Source organism: Mobula birostris, chromosome 13, assembly GCF_030028105.1.
Source record: "Mobula birostris isolate sMobBir1 chromosome 13, sMobBir1.hap1, whole genome shotgun sequence".
Lineage (NCBI taxonomy): Eukaryota > Metazoa > Chordata > Chondrichthyes > Myliobatiformes > Myliobatidae > Mobula > Mobula birostris.
Genome location: NC_092382.1, coordinates 19,432,480 through 19,447,786, shown reverse-complemented (window position 1 = coordinate 19,447,786; position 15,307 = coordinate 19,432,480). Strand labels below are relative to the sequence as shown.

Genomic DNA, 15,307 nt, shown 5'->3' with positions numbered 1-15,307 from the left:
AAGTGGACCACTCGGCTTTCCGAAGCTGCTGCTGATCTGATTCAAACTTCCGTTACACATTCCCCCATGTTCATCTGGAAAACACTTCAACACCACTCTTTATAAAGAAACTGGGCTCTGAATGGAATCAAAGGCTTTACTTTCACTGGTCTGTGAGCAGAAAGAGTTCCTGACTCCCGTGATTAATACTGGTAAAAAAAAACAGGAGAGTGAGAAGGGGAGTCGGGGGAGGGGGGAGGGGGGAGGGGAAACTGATGCTGCTTTTCATTACATGATGCCCTATCCACAGCTAATCCTTCCGCAGTCTCTCTGAACATTGCATCTTCCTTAATATCAACGGCTTCATCATCTGACTCAACAGGCTGCTTCCCATCCCTCAACGACTGAGTTTAAACCGACTCCGGCAGCTGTAGCAGTCCTGGCTGCGTGGACATTCGTTCATCTCAAGTCAGATGTAACCTGTGTCTTTGCTACAGGGTCAGATGGGAACATTGTAAAACCTACGTCTGCTTGAGCACAGATTCTGACAATTTATTGGTAAAAAAAAATAGTTTATGACGCCAGGGTATGTAAGTATTATTTATTGGTTGGCTGTTGCTAGTTAGGACTGAATGAAATGTGGTGCTGGGACATTTGGCTTCAAGAGGGTTTGCTCTTAGCAGAGGCTTGCACGACGATATACTCGAGGGCAAGTATATCATTGCAGCTTGCAATAGACGGGGGAATTAATGACATGTTGCTGCAGTTCATGGTACGACACCCCGAGCTACCTGCCAGCCTAGTCATCATATGGGAGCTGAAACATGGGAGGATGAACCCTGGGCGCCCTCTCAAGACTATGGTCAACACGGTCCTAGAAGACAGCGGCACGGCTAATGTAGGTGAACTGAACACACTGATGAGGCAGACGGAGCAGTGGGGAGTCCGTCATCGTGCCTGACGCCGGCCCCCTGGGCCTGAGTCGATGTAGTAGTAGTCATGGTAATTCCACATTTCTGTTATCACTACAGCAGGAAACAACTGCGGCGTCTAATAGAGGGAAGAAATTCTAAACGCATTTCACAGACAAAGCAAGGAAAAATCGGAAGTGACAAGTTTGAAATGAGCAAACAATATGAGGGAATGTGCGTGGCTTCACAGAGCTGATGCCGACGGCATATTAGCAGATCTGGAATGATTGCAACTGACATAACTGGCACATCTAGGTTTATTTAGTCTCATTCCAGCTATTTCCTATTTTCCTTGGTACAGAAGTGCAATGTCTAAAGGACCAATGTTAGAGTAAATGAGACTCACCAAACTTTCTCCTGGCTGAATTAATGGAAACTTCGAGTCAGAAGGGTTCTCTCCAGTTGATGCTCTCAGTCCTCGGGCTGGTTCAATTCTTGCTGTTCCCTCATCTTCAGTTGTGGTTCGCTTCCAGTCGTGGGCTTTTCTTCCAATAAACCTCTCACCGCAGGTCTAAATTTAACCAGACAGATAATGAAATATGTTACTAACACAAACGAGAACAAAGCATTAACCTGAAATTTAAATCTTGTATACAGATATCATGATCTGAGTGAAGAAATCTGGAACTGTCCCTTACACTTTACATAGCCTGTCTTGGATACAAAAGAACAGACAGAAAATTCTACAGGAACCCATCAGGCCAGGCAACATGTGTACGTTGACTCTACTCTCTTCCATAAATGCTGCCTGGTCTGCTGAGTTCTTCCAGCATTTTGTGTGTGTTGCTTGAATTTCCAGCATCTGAACATCTTCTCTTGTTTGTGACGGGATACAAAGAAGTCATCGTTCAGTCATGTTATAAGATACAAGTTATAATACATAGGAGTAGAATTAGGTGATTCGGTCATTCCAGTCTGCTCCATAATCAATCATGGAGGATTCTTTTTCCAAAACCATATTCTTGCTTCCCTGCAATAATATTTAACCTATTTAGCAATCCAGAACATGAATATACCGAACGATAGCCTCCACCACCCTCTGTGGCATCAAATTCTACAGATGAACCAACCTTTGGCTGAAGTAATTTCTCTCGTCTCAGTTTTAAAGTGAAGTCTGTTTATTCTGAGGCAGCACTCTCAGATCCCAGACTCTCCGTCTAATCAAGACACCCTCTCCATTCCCACTGCATCCAGACTTGCTGTTATTCAGTTGGTGTAAATAATCACCCCTGGCCCTAACTTCCTGCCACCCCCCCACACCAAACCCCAACCACCATCCCTCTGAACTCCACTGAACAGCAGGCCCGGGGTCATCAGAAGCTCCGCCTGCATAAAGCTTATCATTGCTCAGATTATTCTTGTGAACCTTGGTAGCAACAACGTTACTGAATACATTTCCAGGAAAACAGGACAATTGGCCCCAGGACAATGTACTGGGAAAAGCTCTGGTTTCTTTACTCTCCTATCAACTCTCACAAAATGAGTGCTGGGACACTGGTCCATTCGCAGGAGATTTAAAATGTTCCAGGGTGAATGTAACACAGAGAAACTGGAATCACGAGAAACACTCAGCAGGTAAGGAACAGCTGTGGGGAAGGGAAAAAAGTTAGCAATTTGGTTTCCAAACCTTTCATCAGAATGGATTCAAACATCATCCAATTCTTAGTGGAAAATCTTGGGTTGTTCTCCATGGAGTGGTAGGGACTGAGGGAAGATCGGATGGAGGTTTATAAGATTACGATAGGCACAGATAGAGTAGACAGGGAACATACTTTCGCTGGTTAGAAATGTCTAATACCAGAGGACATGCAATGAAGGTGTGAGGGAGTAGTTGCAAAGGAAATGTTAGGGTAAGTTTTTCTACTCAGAGAGGTGTGGATGCCTGGAATGCATTGTCTGTTATGGTGGTGGAAGCCAACACATTGGAGGCTATTAAGAGATGTTTAGGTAGGCACATGGGTGTGAGGAAGATTGAGAAGATATGGACATTGTGTACGTAGGTGTCATTATTTTTTTTGGGGTGGGGGTTGATTTACTTTTTATCTGGTTTGGCACACCATTGTGGCCGATGCGCCTGTTCCTGTGATGTACTGTTCCATGTTCTGTTCTATCTTCAGCATCTTGAGTTTCCCTTTGACTCCCACTGGCAGATAGACAGTTGACAGTGAGGGGGAATTTCCAAAAGTGAATTGAATTCTGAAACCCCGGTCTATTTCTACTGGGGCAAACACAAAATAGTGTATTAATCACAGCCACTCCCTGCGAGGGATGGAATGTGAACTCATTCTCTGCTTTGTGTCCAAAGGAACTTCAGAACCAAACATCTGAGCACAGAACAGAAATACTCGCTCAACATCTCATAAACCCGGACAACTTGATCCCCTGATTCATTTTATCTGGGTGAAAACATGTGTGATGTCCCAGGATCCAACCTCAGTGGGTCAAAGCCCCCACCGAGAGCCTCGCACATCTTTTCCACATCTCACACAGAGTGTTTCCACATCTCACACTCAGAAACTCACGCTACAATATCCAGTCCCCGGAGACGTCTGCTTCACCGCGGAAGCAGGGACATCCAGCCGCATCTGTAAAAGCACCAACGTAGACCGAAGCCCAAACACTACCAGTTCCATATTCCTGGAGCCCCCATCGCAGGATTATATCTCAAGCACCAACCCTCCCAGGGCTCTTTGCTGGCGGTAATATGTGGCAGTGTCTCAGCTAATCCCAGTTCTAAAATTTACCCTCCGACATCAACCCATGACAGAACTGGAGCCTGATGATCCTTTGTCTGGACGGGGATCAGACGGAAAACATAGGCCTTGGGTTACAAAGAGGGTTTTGTTACATTTCAACTCAGTTACATTGAGCACATTTGCTCATTATTTTATTCTTGAGTGCAGTATAGCCCAGCTCAATTAGCTGGCACTTTCCCCGTAGTGTAACAGGAACAAAGTGTTTTAAATATAAAATTGAAAATATAGCACTGGAAACTGAGCACTGGAGATTTTTTTGTTCTTTCGATGCCCAAAACACTGACTGACTATAAGATGTTTGACACACTGAACAGAATTGCACAAATGCAATCCCTACAATCATTAGTTGTTTCTTCATTCCAACACAGACATCATCCATCCGGCACAGTTAATGCTCAAAGCATCCTCGTATCAGCACCGGCTGCTGAGGCCACTCTCTCTCCGCTGAGAGTCAGTAACCAGAGAGCAATAAAGATGTTCAACTCTCCTTGCAGCTCTGGTGAGCTGTTGCCCTGGCGACGGAGGAAGTGGCTCGCAAAGGTAACCGAGAAAGGAAATAACACACGCAATGTGACATGATCTGAGTTTCATTCTAGCAAAGATGAACTGAACATTCAGCCATTTTGTAACGATGAAACTAAAATTCCAGCGGTTGTATTGACCCTGTCGAGGTGCATTCAGCTAATCTTCTGCTAGTTCCAACTCTGCAGAACTTCCAGCTGCGCAGACGCTGGTCCAAAATAAAAGCACGTTGTTGGATACGATCCGTCTGCAACAGATGTCGATTATGTGTAGATGTTTCAACTGAGATTCAGAGAGCCCTTACAGCACAGGCAGGACTATTAACCCATCCAGTCTGTGCCATGTTCGGTGTGGTCCAATCCCCCTGCACCCAGACCATAGCCCTCTATATCTCCCTCATCCATGCACCTACCCAAACATCTCTCAAATACTACAATTCAACCTTCATTGCTCATTCGGCTGGGAGCTGTTTCCACATTCGCACCACCCTCTGAATGAAGTAGTTCCCCCTCAGATTCCCCTTAAATGTGTCACTTTTTGCCCTAAATCCATGACCTCAACCGACCTGATGGGCAAACGCCTACCTGCATTCATGCTGTTTATACTACAATACTTTTGTATATCTCCAGCAGGGGCTTCCAACCTGGGATCTCTTTAAGACACTGTCTGACTCTTCTGCTACCTTAAAGTAATTATGGATCTGTGTTCCAATGTCAATTTGTTTTGTCCCACATCCCAGACCTCCTACCACTCAATCAGTAAATCATAGCCTCGTTTTCCCTGCCAAAATGTAACACCCCTCACTTATCTGTATTAAATTCCATCTGATAGTTTTCAATCCAATTTCCCAGTTCCACACAACTCTGTTTCCCAAGAGACTTCAATCATTCCAAAGCAATGTGCTAAAAAGCTAGAAATGAAATAAAACCTCAACAGGTAATCAGTCGAAAGATAATTTTTCCGGTCTACCACCCTGTGTTGGAATGGCTTTGAACAATTTCTGATTTGATTTCAGGTCTCCAGCATCTTGAGTGTTTTTTTAATTTCCAGCTGCTCACAGGCAGGTGAGAATAAGTAGGAATTTCCAAACACGGAGAGAATACTGAACCCGATGTAGATAACCAACGATGAAAACACTGGATAACTCATTCCAGGTTCTCATTCGCTCTGTGTATTGAGATTAACTCTCAGGTCCCTTCGATCAAACTCCCAACCCTGGGCAACGAACCCTGGTGTATGTGGCTAGGCATCAAGGGCTTTACAGAATAAATAAGGGGAAAATATCCTTAACCGTACTAGTAACGTTCCCTCCCTGGTGCTCTAAACATTCTTCGAGGCACAACACAAACCAGACACGAAAATTACTCCCTGTGAGCTGAGCAGTCAATGTCTGTAATAGCAGACGTAATACGGACTCTGCAGGGGTGCCGGGCCAGAAGACATCCAGGCTGAGCTCGCATACAGTCTGCACATCAGCGCATTGATGTCTTCACAGCCATCGCCAACACTTCACTCATCCAGGCTGCTGTTCCCTCATGCTTCAAATCAGCCACCATCATCCCTGTACCAAAGAGCTCTCCACACTCAGAACAAAACGACTACTGCCCAGTGGACTTGACGCCCATCAGCATTAAGTGCTTTGAACGCCTGATAACGGCACATATCAAAAACTCCGATCCTTGCTCACTGGGCACTCACCAATAAACTTACCGACAGAATCTCTCCAGGGCAGATGCCATAACGTTTGTCATTCCTCTTGGCCTGACACACATAGAAAACAGGGACACTTGTGTCAGAATGCTGTTTCTGAATTTCAGTTCGGCATGTGACACCATTGTCCCACAGACTTTGGTGAACAAATTACTTCTCAGCCATCTAATTACACCACTGCGCAACTGGATGCTAGGCTTCCCAGCCACCAGACCGCAGACAGTCAGATTGCACAACCGCTCGTCCCTTCCCATTATCCTGAACTCGGCTGTGAGCTGAGCCCATTGTGTACACTCTGCTCACACGTGTCTGTTTAGCCAAACACCCAATAGCCACATTGAAAAATAAAATCACCGATGGCACTGTGCAATGAGGCTCATCAGTAACAATAACGATATGTCAGACAGAGAAAACAGTCACATAACCTCTTTCCCAATGTCAGCAAGACAAAGGAGATGGTTATCGACTTCATTCTCCCTCTTGATTTTATAAACATACAATGTCACCCAAATTCTCCTGTGCTCCGTGGAATGAAGATCCAGCTCGGCCAGCCTCTCCCTATAACTAGGCCCTCTAGTCCAGGTAGCATCCTCAATAATCTCTTCTGCACCCTCTCCAGATTGATAATATCTGTCCTACAATAGGGTGAACACAACTGTACAGATTGCTTGGTGTATCCTCACTAGCTATTTATATAACTGCAATATAATGTCTGTAATCCAAAACTCAATGCCTGACTGATGAAGGCCAGCATGATTAAAGCCTTCTTTTCCACCCTCTATACTTGCACATCCGCTTTCAGAGAACTTTACCCTTGTAATCCCAGCTCGCTCTGTTCCACGTCACTCGGTGACCCTCCATTCAGCATAACAGGACCACGATGGTTTCATTGTCCAAAATGCACCATCTTTTACTTGTCCAAGTTGAAAACCATTTGCAATTTCTCAGTCTATCTCCATAACTGACTAACATCTCTTTGAAATGCATTATAACATGTTGCAATATCAACAAGACTCCCTAACTTAGTAGCAGACTTGCTAACCGTGCCATGTACATTCATAAACAAGTCAATGTCATGAGTAATGTATCTCAATACCGACACACGCTTCATCGTCGTCACAAGCCTTCATTCACTAAATCCATCATCAGTTATCATCCTGTGTTCTCTGACATCGAGCCGGGTCAAAATTGTTATCTCTTTCTAAAACATCGAAATACTTGGCAGGCTAGGTTCCACTGGTTGGTATAATTGGTGATTTCCCCACAACCAAAGTCCAAACTCTCCGATCACCCTTTTCGCTTCAATCTGAGGAAATTCCAACCCAGCTGACCAACCTAGAGTAGAGCCCGTATACCGCCAGTTCTATAATCTCAGAGACTCCATTCCAATGTTGTAACCCGCACAGACTACCCTGGGACGCTTTGCTGCCGGCGATGTGCCGTGATTTCCCTGATGCACAAATTAAGATGGAACGGGTACCTAACGACGCTCTTCCTGGGCCGGGGCTCAGGCTGGTTCACCGGTCTGTAGATTGTGAGAGGATGCGGATGCACCCACTTATCCCCAGCAGCTAACTGGAGCTCATTTGTTCTCTATCTTATTCCTGAGTGGGATCCTGCTCAGCACGGTGGCTGCTATGTCTTCCTCAGGGTAGCTGGAACGAAATGCTTTCAATGTAACATTGTAAAATATAAGATATTGGGAAGTCAGGCTACATCTGTGAATGGAGAAATGGCGGAAGACCCAGTTTGAGATCTGGGGCCGTCCAAGATGCTGAAGATCTGCTGAGCGACTCCAGTATTTTCTCTTCTTTCTTTACATTTCCTGCAACAATAGTATTTTCTCTCTATTTTAACGCACGGATATTAAAATTGCAAAATGCTTGGGACACCCCAAAACTGTTCAACAGGTTTGTGGAAATTCAATCACCACCCCCACCAATTGGTTGGATATCAGTTCATTCCGACCCTGCTGTAATACATTCCATACAGTCAATGCTCACAGCATCCTTTCCTCCCACTATCATTACTGACACACCCATCACACTTCTCACAAGCCTCTATTTGCTCAATCCATCTTCAATCATCGCCCTCCGCTTACTGTCATCGAGCTCGGTCAAAATAGTTATGTATTTGTAAAACTAAAAAATGTTTGACAGACCTGACATCTCACTGGCTGGGGTAGTCAGTGATTTCCCCACAACCAACGTCCAATTGCCCCGATCTTCAGCGTCACTGCAGACTGTAGGCATTTCAATTCCAGCTGTAGAATTACCAATATACTGTCCGTTCCACATTCTCAGAGACTCCATCCCAATATTATAACCTGCACAAGCACTGCCCACTGACGCTTTGGCATCAGCGATTTGCCGTGGTGTTGCTGGCAGTTCCGATTCACAAACTAAGGAGAAATGAACCTGATGGTCCATCTTACTTTAAGACTCTTGCAAAAGTACATTGTCTTTTTTCCTTTCTCTCTGTTTTACTGCACAGATATTGTCTGACTGCAAAACGTTTGGGGATCCCAAAACTGTTCAACGGAATAGTGTAATGCCAGACCCACCCCCACCGATTTGTTAGTTCTCAGTTCATTCCTACTCTTGTGTAATACATCCCATACAGTCAATGCTCACAGCATCGTTTCCTCCCACTATCATTCTGTTGCAGTTGCTCCTGAGGGCACTGTCTCTACGCTAAGAAGCGGTGACCACAGAGTGATAAAAATGTGCAGCACTTCTTGCAGCTCCGCAGGGCTGTTACCCTGGAAACGGAGGAAGTGGCTCGCCAAAAATAATCGAGAAAGGAAACAACAAACTCAATATAATATGCTCTGAGTTTCAATTGTGACAAAAGTTAGCACTGCAGCCATTTTGTAACAGTGAAACTAGAATTTATTGACTTAATGGTTGTGTTTACCCTGCCTCGTGCTGTGTTCAATTAAACATGTCGAGGAACCAACTAGAGAGCAGGCTATTCTGGACTGGGTTTTGAGCAATGAGGAAGGGTTAATTAGCAATCTTGTCGTGAGAGGCCCCTTGGGTAAGAGTGACCATAATATGGTGGAATTCTTCATTAAGATGGAGAGTGACATAGTTAATTCAGAAACAAAGGTTCTGAACTTAAAGAGGGGTAACTTTGAAGGTATGAGACATGAATTAGCTAAGATAGACTGGCAAATGACACTTAAAGGATTGACAGTGGATATGCAATGGCAAGCATTTAAAGGTTGCATGGATGAACTACAACAATTGTTCATCCCAGTTTGGCAAAAGAATAAATCAAGGAAGGTAGTGCACCCGTGGCTGACAAGAGAAATTAGGGTTAGTATCAATTCCAAAGAAGAAGCATACAAATTAGCCAGAGAAAGTGGCTCACCTGAGGACTGGGAGAAATTTAGAGTTCAGCAGAGGAGGACAAAGGGCTTAATTAGGAAAGGGAAAAAAGATTATGAGAGAAAACTGGCAGGGAACATAAAAACGGACTGTAAAAGCTTTTATAGATATGTAAAAAGGAAAAGACTGGTAAAGACAAATGTAGGTCCCCTGCAGACAGAAACAGGTGAATTGATTATGGGGAGCAAGGACATGGCAGACCAATTGAGTAATTACTTTGGTTCTGTCTTCACTAAGGAGGACATAAATAATCTTCCAGAAATAGTAGGGGACAGAGGGTCCAGTGAGATGGAGGAACTGAGCGAAATACGTGTTAGTCGGGATGTGGTGTTAGGTAAATTGAAGGGATTGAAGGCAAATAAATCCCCAGGGCCAGATGGTCTGCATCCTAGAGTGCTTAAGGAAGTAGCCCAAGAAATAGTGGATGCATTAGTGATAATTTTTCAAAACTCATTAGATTCTGGACTAGTTCCTGAGGATTGGAGGGTGGCTAATGTAACTCCACTTTTTGAAAAAGGAGGGAGAGAGAAACCGGGGAATTATAGACCGGTTAGCCTAACGTCGGTGGTGGGGAAACTGCTGGAGTCAGTTATCAAGGATGTGATAACAGCACATTTGGAAAGCGGTGAAATGATCGGACAAAGTCAGCATGGATTTGTGAAGGGAAAATCATGTCTGACGAATCTCATAGAATTTTTTGAGGATGTAACTAGTAGAGTGGATAGGGGAGAACCAGTGGATGTGGTATATTTGGATTTTCAGAAGGCTTTTGACAAGGTCCCACACAGGAGATTAGTGTGCAAACTTAAAGCACACAGTATTCGGGGTAAGGTATTGGTGTGGGTGGAGAATTGGTTAGCAGACAGGAAGCAAAGAGTGGGAATAAATGGGACCTTTTCAGAATGGCAGGCGGTGACTAGTGGGGTACCGCAAGGCTCAGTGCTGGGACCCCAGTTGTTTACAATATATATTAATGACTTGGATGAGGGAATTAAATGCAGCATCTCCAAGTTTGCGAATGACATGAAGCTGGGTGGCAGTGTTAGCTGTGAGGAGGATGCTAAGAGGATGCAGGGTGACTTGGATAGGTTGGGTGAGTTCATGGCAGATGCAATTTAATGTGGATAAATGTGAAGTTATCCACTTTGGTGGCAAAAATAGGAAAACAGATTATTATCTGAATGGTGGCCAATTAGGAAAAAGGGAGGTGCAAGGAGACCTGGGTGTCATTATACACCAGTCATTGAAAGTGGGCATGCAGGTACAGCAGGCGGTGAAAAAGGCGAATGGTATGCTGGCATTTATAGCGAGAGGATTCGAGTACAGGAGCAGGGAGATACTACTGCAGTTGTACAAGGCCTCGGTGAGACCACACCTGGAGTATTGTGTGCAGTTTTGGTCCCCTAATCTGAGGAAAGACATCCTTGCCGTAGAGGGAGTGCAAAGAAGGTTCACCAGATTGATTCCTGGGATGGCAGGAATTTCATATGAAGAAAGACTGGATGAACTGGGCTTGTACTCGTTGGAATTTAGAAGATTGAGGGGGGATCTGATTGAAACGTATAAGATCCTAAAGGGATTGGACAGGCTAGATGCAGGAAGATTGTTCCCGACGTTGGGGAAGTCCAGAACGAGGGGCCACAGTTTGAGGATAGAGGGGAAGCCTTTTAGGACCGAGATTAGGAAAAACTTCTTCACACAGAGAGTGGTGAATCTGTGGAATTCTCTGCCACAGGAAACAGTTGAGGCCAGTTCATTGGCTATATTTAAGAGGGAGTTAGATATGGCTCTTGTGGCTACGGGGGTCAGGGGGTATGGAGGGAAGGCTGGGGCAGGGTTCTGAGTTGGATGATCAGCCATGATCATAATAAATGGTGGTGCAGGCTCGAAGGGCCGAATGGCCTACTCCTGCACCTATTTTCTATGTTTCTATGTTAAACATCAATTAACCGAACAAAACACAGCTCCTTGTAAGCTCAGTGAGGTAAAAATGCAGTACAATACTTCAGAATGAGACAAGGCTTAGAAGAAAGATGGTTGACATATATCAGTGACGTGGTGAGATACAGGCTGGACAGATTTTGAATAAAATGGCACGGAATGGTCAAATAGAACTAGCTGGGAGAAGGGATCAATGACAATCACTGATGGTCCTCCAGCTTTACACAGATACTGAATTAATAGTACATACTATATATATATAATCCTAAAATGTCAAAGCTATAGCAAACAACAAGAACGTTCGCATGCACCCTTTGCCCCTGAACGCACCACAGAAAGTATCCCATCCGGATACTTCACAACTTCCTACGGCTACTGCTCTGCGTTTGACTGCAGGAAGGAGCAGATAACTGTGGTCACAGCTGAGCGCGCCACAGAAACTAGCCTCCTTTCCATGGACTCTCTATATACTTCCCACTGCCTCAGTGAATCAGGAAACATAATCGAAGATTCCCAGAACCCTGGACATTCTCAATTTCAACTACCCATCGGATTGAAGATTGAAAGGAAACAGAAAGCACACCACCAGGCTGAAGGACGGCTTCCATTCCATTGTAATGAGTCAACTGAATATTTCTCAGCACGGTACGATGTAACTCCATGTGAATCTGCATCATATGTTTACCTGCAGTACACTTTCTCTGTACCCATAAAGCTTTGTTAAACTCTGTTAATGTTTTACCTAATATACTAGGGGTGACTGATAAGTTCGTGTGGTCTAAGGTAGAAGGAAATGAATTATTAACTTCAAACTTTCTGCATAATCACTCAAAGAGTTGACCTGCACATGCCTGTAACGAGAGCTGTATAACTCATCCCCGTCTACCCTAGGCCACGAACTTATCAATCAAACATGCTGTCGGCACTTTCTGGAGGTCCAAGATCCGTATGCTCCACGACCAACAGTCTAAGTGTGTAAAATAGGAGGGGGCTATGTTGAAAAATTAAAGTGCTAAGTTTTCTAAAATTGTCTCCGCCTATCTTAGGCCACGAACTTATCAATCACGCCTGGTGCTCTTGTATTGATCAGTGTGGGTGGTATGCAAGACAAGATTTTCACTGTACGGCGGTATATGACAATAATAAACCATTCCCCATTTAATTGTGTGGAAATATTACACAGACTAAGCTTCAGCTCTGGAACTTCGGGAGGGCGATTTCACCGAAGTGTACAAATTTTTGAGGAAGAGACAAATGGAAAAGGCCTAATTATCGCATGAAAACGGTTATATACTCGGAAATGTTCGCTGCGCTTCGGCGGGTCGTAACTGTGGAATGGAGTCAAGAAAAAAATTGCCCACACAAAAAGAGGGAACGTCACAAATTCGATCTCACTGCCCTGTCTGAACTGACGAAAGATAAAACTACTCATAGACACGGAGCAGTGTCCCGCAAATGCGATTACTCCGTTTAACCTCCGGCTGCAAGAACACAACAGGCCGAATGGCCGCTTCCCGTGCCCTGAATTATCTAAAACAGTTATTGACCCCAGGCATCGTACCAGGCGAAGTTTGGATCTGATACCGCGCGGGGTGATGGAGGTACAACTCAACGGATGAGTGCAGTCCCGGCATCAGCACCTTACCCTTTCTTCGGGCTAAAGCAGCAGGGACTGAGCGACGGCTCATCTCAGACGGTTCGGTGTGAAGGCCACACAGCCCGGATCGACCCCGGCAGGTTCTCTCCGGGAACCCAGACCGATCCCCAGTTCGGGTGAGTTAACGGGATTCGAACATGCCCGCTCGGAACGGCATCAAATCCTCACCGATGGGAACTTGATGTATTAACCTCGCAGACAACAATCCTTCCCCCGTCTCCCCGCGACGTTCCGCTTCAACACAGAACGGAAAGGCAGCCACCCAACATCCGAAACTGAGCATGCGCAATGTGAGCTCCGCGTCTTCAGAGCCGGGGCGGGGGTTTTGTAGGCAGAGTAAAGAGATTAGAAGGGACAGCATAGAGCATAGACCACAGAGCATAGGGTCGTTCAAAAATTTTAAAAAAAATAATAATAGCAGTAAACCGATCCCCCATTTTAATTTTGTGGAAATATTAGACAACCTTGTTTGTAGCTTTGAAAAGTGTACACATTTTTGAGACACACAGATCAATGGAAAAGGCTTAATTATCCCATACATACTGTCGTACATTGGAGAACATTAGATGCACCGCAGCTCGTAACATTGAAATGAGTCAAGAAAAAAAAAATGCCCACCCACAGCGAAAGGACGTGAGAGATCTGGATCTCATAGCCTTGTCTGAACGGAAGAAAGATTGAAATGCACAACCACGAGAAACGAACCCGCAGATGCCGCAGATCTGCGGTAAAATGAGAAAATGGAGCGGGATCGAGTGACGTGCTGAAGGTCTCCCTCCTAAACCGGTGAGTCTGCTCCTCACCCCTCATACGCTGCATGACCCACCTGCCGCATTTTCCACATTATTTCATATTTACACCAGTTACATTTTTAAATTATTCCTCCGTACCTTTTCCCTTTCTCCTTCCTTAGGGCATTGATTTCTGGGTTCAGTCCCCATACCAGTCCACCATGCAGTTTACACCCAGACAGGAAATGTGCAGGTTCCAATCAAATCAGTCCAATGTTTACAAACACTAACTTCTAATCGCATTCCCCCGGGCTCACTGGACAGTGAAAGTTTACCTTCACCAAGTGAGACACAGCAGGAGGTGGCCATTCAGCCCATCGAGCGATCAACAAGATGGCGACTGCGCTCCCATCTCAGCCACATGTTTCTGTCCAATCCTCATTTCCTCGATCCCTTCGGTCTCCACACATCTGCCGGCCTCTGTTTTATGTGAGGATGATCATGAACCTTTACTGCCTTCTGTGGTGGGGATTTACACTCATTCACCATCCTCGAAGTGGAGACATTTCCCTTCATCTCAGTCCCGGACAGCCCCTTTTTCCATTGGTTCAACCGCTAATGATGCTGTGCATTTCAATGTGTTCACTCCTTCATCCTCGGTTCTCTAAATTAAAGGCTTATCGCGCTTGATCTTTCTTCACATGATGACCCGACCACTCCAGGGATCAGTCTGGCGAATCTTCATTGCATTCCCTATCACAAATACTCTCTAACCTCTTTGTTAATCCTGTATAAAATGAAAACTTACAAAATTCTTGAGAAACTCGGCAGGTCAGGTAGTACCTACGGAAAAGAGTAAACAGATACATTTCGGACCGAGCCCCTTCTTTAGGACTGAGACTGAAGAGGGGAGATGCCTAAATTAAAAGGTAGTGGGTGCGCAAAGAGGCCTTCTGGAAGGGGATAAGGAAAATCAGGTGGGTGGGAAAGTGCTGGAGAAGAAAGAATCTGAAAGGAGAAGAGAATGGACAATAGGAGAAAGTGATGGAGAAGGGGGCCCAGGGCTTACAAACAATCAAGTTTAGGAACAATTCTTAAAGTCTTAAGATTCAGATGGCAAAGTAAAACAGATGATGGGAGAGAGATTTGTAATCCACATAGAGGTACGCAGAGAGAAGGCGATACGAAGAATCACAGGTTCCACGCTGGTAAGTGAAATAACAATCGTTGAAGATCTTGTCCGTTGAATCGTTCCGAAATCTACTTAGAGAAATCACCAGGTGACAGTCACAAGAGTATCGTCTTCACTTAACACCCTGATTCCAGGTAAAGAGCCAACAAAAGTGATACCACAGGTTACTCCAGGAAATCCACACAAATGGATTATACGAAGAGACAGTCACACATCAATTGTGCACTGCGTGCCGATAATCAATCCAATCTTTTGGGCATCAGAGAGTTCCAAACCATAGCAGTGACAAGCTGAAGTTCCAACAGTCAGTCAGTGTCTGTCTCTGTCTCTGTCTCTGTCTCTGTCTCTCTCTCTCTCTCTCTCTCTCTCTCTCGTCCGCAGCCGGCTGCTGCAGCCTGTGACTGACGTCATAGTCCCGCCTTACTCAGGCGCTCTTAAAGTAACACTCACAGTACT

General features: G+C 45.0%; 1 protein-coding gene across 1 annotated transcript in view; it reads right to left on the bottom strand.

Annotated features, from left to right (window-relative positions):
- Positions 1–13,112, bottom strand: part of LOC140208519 (NACHT, LRR and PYD domains-containing protein 3-like) — a 36,407-nt gene extending 23,295 nt beyond the window's left edge. The window contains exons 1-2 of the mRNA XM_072277260.1: positions 12,917–13,112; positions 1,297–1,461 (exon numbers count right to left, since the gene is read on the bottom strand). The gene's annotated coding sequence lies outside the window, so the exon portion shown is untranslated. The remainder of the gene's footprint in view (positions 1–1,296; positions 1,462–12,916) is intronic.
- Between the last annotated feature and the right edge of the window lie 2,195 nt (positions 13,113–15,307).